The sequence below is a fragment of the Rhincodon typus genome, chromosome 17 (assembly GCF_021869965.1).
Source record: "Rhincodon typus isolate 14 chromosome 17, sRhiTyp1.1, whole genome shotgun sequence".
Classification (NCBI taxonomy): domain Eukaryota; kingdom Metazoa; phylum Chordata; class Chondrichthyes; order Orectolobiformes; family Rhincodontidae; genus Rhincodon; species Rhincodon typus.
In genome coordinates, this window is record NC_063348.1 from 49920732 (window position 1) to 49929853 (window position 9122).

Sequence of the window (9122 nt, forward strand, 5' to 3'; positions counted from 1 at the left end):
ACCAGCTCTCTTAAAGGGGCAGGCCCCCAATTACATAACACCCCCCATCTTTATTTTAAACCCATTAATAAAAATACATACATCAATTATAAAGATTATACAGGCATTGTAACCAACATATGTAAATAGTAAGGAATATTTACAAAATCATGGCAAGCATGGAAGAATGACCATTCCCCCATTATACAAGATGTCCCTTCCATAGTCAACCGTGACATGATTAGTCTCTAAGAAGGCTGGTTCCTAGATGACTGTCTCTTTGTCTTAGAAATCTTTTCTAGTTTCGTCTCCCAAGGTTCCAGAAGCTCCTGTTGTTCCGCAGATATGTCCGAATCTGATTGGCTGTTGTTGCCCCATTACCGTTGTCTCCTCACACACACAACAAAAACAAAGTTGCTGGAAAAGCTCAGCAGGTCTGGCAGCATCTGTGAAGGCGAAAACAGAGTTAACGTTTTGGGTCCAGTGACCCTTCCTCAGAACTGTTGTCTCCTCCCTGAGTATGATCCACCTTGGTTTGGAGGCACATGACTCAGTCGACACCTCTGGCTTGGTATTCTGAGGGATTTCCCCCATTGTTGAGGTGCGGTGACCAGCTGGTCCATGTGTCTTCTCTAGAGCAGTTCATCCTCAGCCTGCACCATCAGTAGTGGGTTTTATTTTTCCCCAGTCCTATGATTCTGGGCCAACATGGTCTCTCCTTCTTGGAATACCTTCAACCTTGAGATTCCTACCCGTGTGGCCATCTGTCCTTCTTGGTTTCACTCGACCACCTCTCTGGACTCTTGTGGCTGCAGTAAGTCAAACATGGTTCTCACTTGGCAGTTGAACATTAACGAAACTGGTAAACACTGGGTTGTTGTGTGTGGCGTGTTCCTGTACACATTAAGGAATTTAATCCTAGTGACCCATCCAGTTGTGAAGCCTTTAAGTCCTGCTTTGAGGTTTGTACAAATCTTTCTGCCTGGCCATTTGTCACAGGGTGATACAAAGTCGATTGCACATATCTGTCTCCGTGATTTTCCAGGTACTCCTTAAACTCTTGTGCCACAGACTGCGGATTGTTGTTACTCATGACTTGTTTGGGGTTCCCGAACCAGGCAAATATTTCATCCAGTCAGTCTATCATTGCATCCGCTGATACTGACTTCATGACCACCACCTTGGACCAGTTGGAATGGACATCCACGACCACTAGTAGCATCTGTCCCTCTACCAGTCTCACAAAATCAATGTGAATCTTCTGCCATGGTGTTTGAGGCCATTCCCATAGGTGAAGGGGTGACAACAGCTGCGCCTTTCCAACTAAAGCACAGATTTGCTTGATCCTGCTTTCTCCTCCTGGATCAGTGTCATGTACTATGTACATGTAAATAAAGGGTGACTTGTTGACGGGATACCAACCTTCGTGGAGTTATTTCACTTACCATGTACTTAGTCACTTGTAGCGGAAAAGCCCCTGTGTGTCACTATTGTCAGCAGTGGTTGGGACTCCTTCACAACCCTCATTTGTAGGTAGGCCTGTGACAGATCCATTTTAGAAAATCTCTTTTCCCCAGCCAGTCCACTGAATAGGTCTACTATGAGTGGAAGGGATGTTGATCCACAATCAGGACTGGGGTTGACTGTGACCTTAAAGTCACTACAAATGCTTCCCATGCCATTTGTTTTTAAGATTGGAACGATAGACTGGCCCATTCACTGGTGGCTACTTGTTTCAATGTTCCCAAATTCACCAGGCTTTCTAGTTCCACCTCCACTTTGGGCCAGATGGTGCACAGTACTGGACGTGTCTTCAGGCTCCTAGGATGAACCTCTGGCTTCAGCTGTAATTTAAATTTGTATTCATTTCCTTTCATTCCAACAGGTTTCCTTTGAAGAAATCTTTGTACTGGTCCAAAGATAGCAAGAACTGCAGATGCTGGAGTCAGAGTCAACATAGTGTCAAGCTGGAGGAACACAGCAGGTCAGGCAGCCTTAGAGGAGCAGGAGAGTCGACATTTTGGGTCAGGATCCTTCATCAAAACAATTCTGATGAAGGGCCCCGACACGAAACGTCGACTTTCCTGATCTCCTGATGATGCCTGACCTGCTGTGTTCCTCCAGCTCCACACTGTGTTGACTTTGTACTGGTCCAAGATCTCTTGCAAATTTGTGATTGAATCCTCCAGCCTATCAACCACGCCCCAGTTCAACCTAATGTTTTTTTATCTATGACCGTCCAAAAAATGCAGGTTAATTGCCTTTTACTATGTAAAGCGGCAATTTGGCACACTGTTCCCTTCACTGTACATTCAGCAGTACATCGCCCTTCAGTGGCACCACTTGTTCCAGGTATGTCTGTAGAGATATCATGGCAGGCTTCAATGGTGGTGCCCTCAGCTTATCCCGATAGACTGATTCAGGAATCAGAGACACCGCTGCACCTGTATCCACTTCCATTTTTACTGTCTGCCCATCTAATTTGGGAAGAACCCAGAAACAATCAACTTCACCCTGTACCTTGTTTCTTCTGCAGGCCCAGCTGATTCCCCATCATGTGTCTTATGCCTTATCATCAGACTTGTTTCTTTCTGACTCCTTTCTCTTGGTTGAATTGTACCCGGGGCAGTTTCGGGCAATATGGCTCACTCACTTACACCTATGGCACTAGGCTTCGAGTCCAACACATTGACTCCTTGTGGCCAAGCTTGCCACATCAGCAGCATTCTATGGTTGGCACTTTGCTCTGCTGAGTTTCCAGTACTTGATGCACCTGGGCATATTCAGCCAATTGGATTGCTTTGCTGGCGGTCAACCCCATCGAGGTAGCAATTTCAGAAGCTGCCTTGAAATCCAAGTCTCCCCTTGTTAGTTGTTTCCTTGCATGGCTTAGTGTCAGAGGCCACAAACCAAATGGTCCCACAAGGCATCCTGGAGGAACCATCCAAATTCACAATGTTCCACCAACCTCTTTAAGGCGGTCACAAATTAGGTGATGGACTCTCCTTTGTGCTGTACCCGTTTGCAAAAATGGAACTGTTCCATGATTACCAGCTGCTTATCTGTGAAGTAATTTCCTAACACTTTGCATAAATCTTGGAACATCTCCTCCGCTGGTTTCTCTGGTTGAAGTAGACTCCTTAGAATCGCAAAAATCTTGCTCCAGATGATAATTGAGAAAAGCAGTACCATGATATCCTCAGCCACTTTGTTTGCCTTTAAGAACGAATTAAAGTGTTCCATGTGTAAGGTCCAATTTTCTGACTCTTTATCAATTACTGCCCCATCAGTCTACTCTTAATCATCAATAAAGTGATGGAAGCTGTCATTAACAGTGCTATCAAGCAGCATCTGCTCAGCAATAAGCTGCTCAGTGACGGTCAGTTTGGGTTCCGCTAGGGCCACTCAGCTCCTGACCTCATTACAGCCTTGGTCCAGACATGGACAAAAGAGCTGAATTCCAGAGGTGAGGTGAGAGTGACAGCCGTTGACGTCAAGGCTGCATTCGACTGGGTGTGGCATCAAGGAGCCTGAGCAAAACTGGAATCAATGGGTATCAGGAGACAAACTCTCTGGTGGTTGGAGTCATACCTGCCACATAGGAAGATGGTTGTGGTTGTGGGAGGACAATCATCTCAGCTCCAGGACATCTCTGCAGGAGTTCCTCAGGGTAGTGTCCTAGGCCCAACCATCTTCAGCTGCTTCATCAATGACCTTCCCTCCATCATAAGGTCAGAAGTGGGAATGTTCGCTGATAACTGCACAATGTTCAGCACCAATGTTTGCAACTCCTCATATACTGAAGCATTCAATGTTCAAATGCAAAAAGATCTGGACAATATCCAGGCTTAGGCTGACAAGTAACAAGTAATATTCTTTTTTGTTATTCATTCCTGGGATGAGGGCATTGCTGGCTAGGCAGCATTTATTGCCCTTCCCTAAAGGGCTGTTAAGAGTCAACCACATTGCTGTGGGTCTGGAGTCACACATAGGCCCGACCAGGTAAGGAAGGCAGTTTCCTTCAGTAAAGGACGTTAGTGAAAGTGATTGGTTTTTCCCAACAATCGACAATGGATTCATGGTCATCATGAGATTCTTAATGTCATGGTGGGATTTGAACCCGGCTCCCCAGAACGTTATCTAGGTCTCTGGATTTACAGTCCAGCAATAATACCACTAGGTCATCGTCTCCCCTGGCATTTGTGTGGCACAGGATATGACCATCACAAATAAGAGACAATCTAACCACCACCCCTTGGCATTCAACAGTGTTACCATCACTGAATCACCTACTATCTACATCCTGGGGGTTATCATTGACCAGAAACTCAACTGGAGTCATCACATAACACAATGGCTACAAGAGCATGCCAGAAGCTAGGAATACTGTGGCGAGTAACTCACCTCCTGACTCATCAAAGCCTGTCCACCATCTATGAGTCACAAGTCAGGAGCGTGATAGAATACTCCCCACTTGTCTGGATGAGTGCAGCCCCAACAACACTCAAGAAGCCTGACACCACCCAGGACAAAGCAGCCCACTTGACTGGCAGCACATCTACAAGCATCCACTCACTCCACCACCAACAGTGGGACAGTGTGTACTATCTACAAGTCGCACTGCAGAAATTCACAAAAGATCCTCAGACAGCACCTTCCAAACCCATGACCACTTATACTTAGAAGGACAAGGGCAACAGATATACGAGAACACCACCACCTTTAAATTTCCCCTCCAAGCAACTCACCATCCTGACTCGGAAGTATGTCACTGTTCCCTTGCTGTTGCTGGGTCAAAATCTTGGAATTCCCTCCCTAATGGCTTTGGGGTCAACTCACAGCAGGTGGACTGCAACAGTTCAAGAAGTTAGCTCACCACCACCTTCTCAAGGGCAACTAGATATGGGCAATAATAGCTGGCCAGCCAGTGACGCCCACATCCCACAAAATGAATTTTAAAATGTTCATCCAGCCCTGCACCTTGTTGTCTCTTTAAAATGTCCTGTTGCTCCAAATATCCTCAGCATTTTGTTTTCCCATCATTCAAGTACTGTAGTTGGTTGCAGCCCTCGTCCCCTTGCTAAATACTCCCACGTCGGCCGCTCCCTCACCGACCGTATTAGTGTACCACTCCTCCCTGGCATCACTTACAGCCCGAGTCCCCTCAGGTGAATGCTCCCACGTCTGCTGCTCCCTCACTAACTGTATTAGTGTACCGCTCCTCCCTGGTGTTGCCCTGAGCCCAAGTCCCCTTGCAAACGCTCTCTATGACAACTTTGGTAGCTCCTGGGTCTGGGTTCTCTTCTTCAGCAGTATCCCTGTATGTCATAGGCACTCTGTCATAGAATCATAGAATCGTACAGTGCAGAAGCTAGGCACAGGATAAATCAACAAAAATGGTTTCTGTCTTCAGGTCTGCCTGAAAACTGGCTTCAATGCATGTGGGCAAAAGAAGATAAAAGAAGGTAGAAAGGGAACAATTTACATATGAAGTCTCATTCCTTCCAGAAACATCAATACAATAGCGAGGGAATGCTGCATTGTTGGAGGCATTGTCTTTCAAATGAGACATTAAACACCAACCCCATCTGACCTCAAAGATGACTGTAAAAAATCTTATGGCATGATATAAAAAAAAGTAGAGGAGCTAACCCTGACCTCAAGCAATATTTATTTCCCAATCAACTCAACAAAAATAGACTAGCTGGTCATTATCATTTTGCTTTTTATGGGAGTCTGCCACATGCAAAGTGGTTGCTACATTTCTATTTTATTCTTCCTGGGATGAGGTTATCATTGGCATTATTATTGGTCACCTATAGTTGCCCTTGAGAAGATGGTGTTGAGCTGCCTTTTGAATTATGCAGTCCTTGTGGTGTAGGGACTCCCACAATGTTGTTAGGAAGGGGCTCCAAGATTGTTACCCTGCAACAGTAAGGGAATGGCGACACAACCCCAAGGCAGGACGACAAGTGGCTTGGAGTAGAACTTGCAAGTGGTGGTGCTCTCATGCATTTACTGCTTGTGCCATTTCTGGTACTAGAGGCTGCAGATCTGGAAGGTGCAGTCGAAGAAGCCTTGATGAATTACTGTAATGCATTCTGTACATAGTATACACTGCTGCCATTATGTGTTGGTGGTAAAGGGAGTAAATATTGAAGGACATGTATGTGGTCCCTGCTTTGTCCTGGATGGTGTCAAGTTTCTAGAGTGTTTTTGGAGCTCCATCCACCCAGAAAAGTGGCAAGCATTCCATCACACTGCTGACTTCTGTCTTGCAGATTGCAAATAGGCTGTGGGCAGTCAGGAGGTGAGCTACACACCACAGGAGCCCCTAACCTCTGACCTACTCTGGTAGTCACTTCATTTATGTGGTCAGTCCAGTTCAGTTTCTGGTCAATCAGAATGGTCTATCAGGATGTTGACAGTAGGGGATTCAGCAAAGGTAATGCCATTGAGTATTAAGGTACAATGGTTAGATTCTCTTTTAATGGAGTTGGTCTTTGTGACATGAGTGTTATTTGGTCTTCCTCAGTGACAAGTGTGACATTCGCTGTGAGGTACTTTGAGGCATCGTAGGGCCATGAAAGGTGTGATGAGCAAGCAAAATAAATTAAGATTCCAAATCCTGAGATAACAGTGGTTCTCCTTCTACATCAAACTGGAAATTTTACATAGATAAGCTTGAGAACAGCAATACTTTCCAAAGTCCTTAACTCAGCTGAATACCTCAAACTTGCAGTAATAATTATAGTGCCATCCCCTTTATGTTTGAAAATATATAACTGGGTTTTAACCCATTCCAAATATTATGTTGTTAAAAGCTTCAGTTTCTAATTCAACAAACATGCACAAGTAAGAGTAATCTAATGCATTGTTAAAACATGACTTTAAAATATACCATCCATTTTTCAACTAGAACTAGAATACAATAAGCAGGATTGATTGGGGGTGGGGTGCTCTTGTGGCACCTGGCAGTGTCCCTACCTCTGAGTCAGAAGGGCTGGATTGAGGTCCCTTCTGCTCCAGAGATGCGTGTGATTTAAAAAAAATTCAGAAGGATAAGGGTGATGTACCATTTCCACAAACTAAATGATGGCGTGGTGTGAACTGATGAGCAAGTTCTGGAGATTGACAGTTCACAATTCATTCCTGAATCTCCCAGATTTGCCGATTTACATATTAATAGGCAGGAAACTTTTCTTCCAGTAAGATCAACTCATAATGAAGATATTTTGAATCAACTTGTTCAGGCATGTTATGACATACCTCTGGAACAGGTGGGACTTGAGCCCAGGCCTCCTAGCACGGGGATAGTGACACTACCAATGCATGATAAGAACACTTCAAGTCCCAAAGATATCCGATATTAACCTGAATCATTCAAATTACCACTAATACCCAGCAGATGGAGACAAAGGCAATGAATCACCCAAATTAACCCACCCCATTCCTTCATCCTGCTTTTTTCCTGGACACAAAATTGCTGCTGCACTATTCTGCTATCCCCTATTATATATCTAGCAGATGGTACATTTTTCTTTATTGTACAGATACAGAGGAGGTAAAGTCTCTGTGGAATGTTATGGAAAAATACTTTACCACAACCGCAGGAAAAAAGAGGCCTTTTGCCGGATTTCTTTTGGTACAGCGTACATTCCCTAGTGAATCAAAGAAGACAGCAATCATAAATCATTAACTTAAGAGTGCTTCACTCATCTTTTCTAAATTTGGAGAATGTTGTTGCTCATAATTCCCATATGATTCCTTGAGTGTATCTGTTTTGTTTTACTGAGTTAAATCAAAGGGGTTCTGTTCCTCACATTAACGAGAAAAGGGGGAGTTTTGGGTTGAGTGAATATGCATCGGGACATAGATTTCCACTTATCACTTATGCGAAACCAAAAAGGGATTTTCCAGAATTGTAGCCAACTGCAACTGAGGCGACTTTCCACTTGCATAATGCTCTGCTTCAGTTGTGGCTAAAATAGCTGTGAAGGGTGGAATTGTTTGTGACATTGTTAGCCAAGTCTCCATCGCGGCAAACTGCAGAGGAAAGATTTTTTTAGCGATTTTATTCAAAATTCACTATTTCATCCCTCCAAACCACACACCATCCTAACTTGCAAGTTTATTACCATTCCTTCACTGTCATCGGGTCAAAATCCTGGAACTCCTTCCTAACAGCTCTGTGGGTGGATCTACACCCTATGGACTGCAGCGGTTGAAGAACGCAATTCTCACCACGTTCTCCAGAGCAATTAGGAATGGGAAATGAATGTTGACCTAGCCAATGACGCCCACATCTCATGAACAAATAACAAGAAAAAGATCTTGGACAAGACTGTCAAGTTTAAAATCCACGGACATTGGATCTCACTGTCTGAGAACAGAAATTAGCATTTTGTTTCAGATGTGGTTTCTTTTGTGGTCAAAAGACAATGTTCATTTATTAATATACATGAAAAGGCACACATTAGAATGGTTAAGTTTGCATATTTTTGAAATTGTAATCATTTTTATAAAAGAGAAAAACATGATGAAGTGAGATAGATTCTAACAATCTACTCCCTGTTAATTAGTTATTTCACTAGAAGAATCAGCTACTGTGCAGAGGTGAAATGATTCATGTTGTATTGCAGATGTGTACTTGTGTCTTTTTATTCCTCTTGTTTTGTCAAGTGCATTTTGCAGAGTGTGACAGCCTCACTCATTGAAAAAATGGAAGTTTAAAGTCATTTAAAAGGTCAAACCATTATTAATATTATCAGCAGGATCAAAGAAGCAATGCAACAAATTGGTTTGCAGTGATTATAAAGCTCAAATAGACCAAATATTTGATGAACCTACTAATAGTTAGAATGCAGGTAAATAGCAGGACAGAGATGGAGACAAAATAATATGAAATATTGGAATCTACAAATAAATAATAGATATTTAAAGGTTAAAAGATAAAGGCTAATACAAGAGAAAGAGGTAGGAACTAGCCACTAACAGTTCTGAGGAAGGGTCACCAGACCCAAAACGTTAACTCTGTTTTCTCCTTCACAGATGCTGCCAGACCTGCTGAGCTTTTCCAGCAAATTCTGTTTTTATTCAATGTAATGATTGGAGCATTTTGTTGCCACTTGTCATTCAAGAAA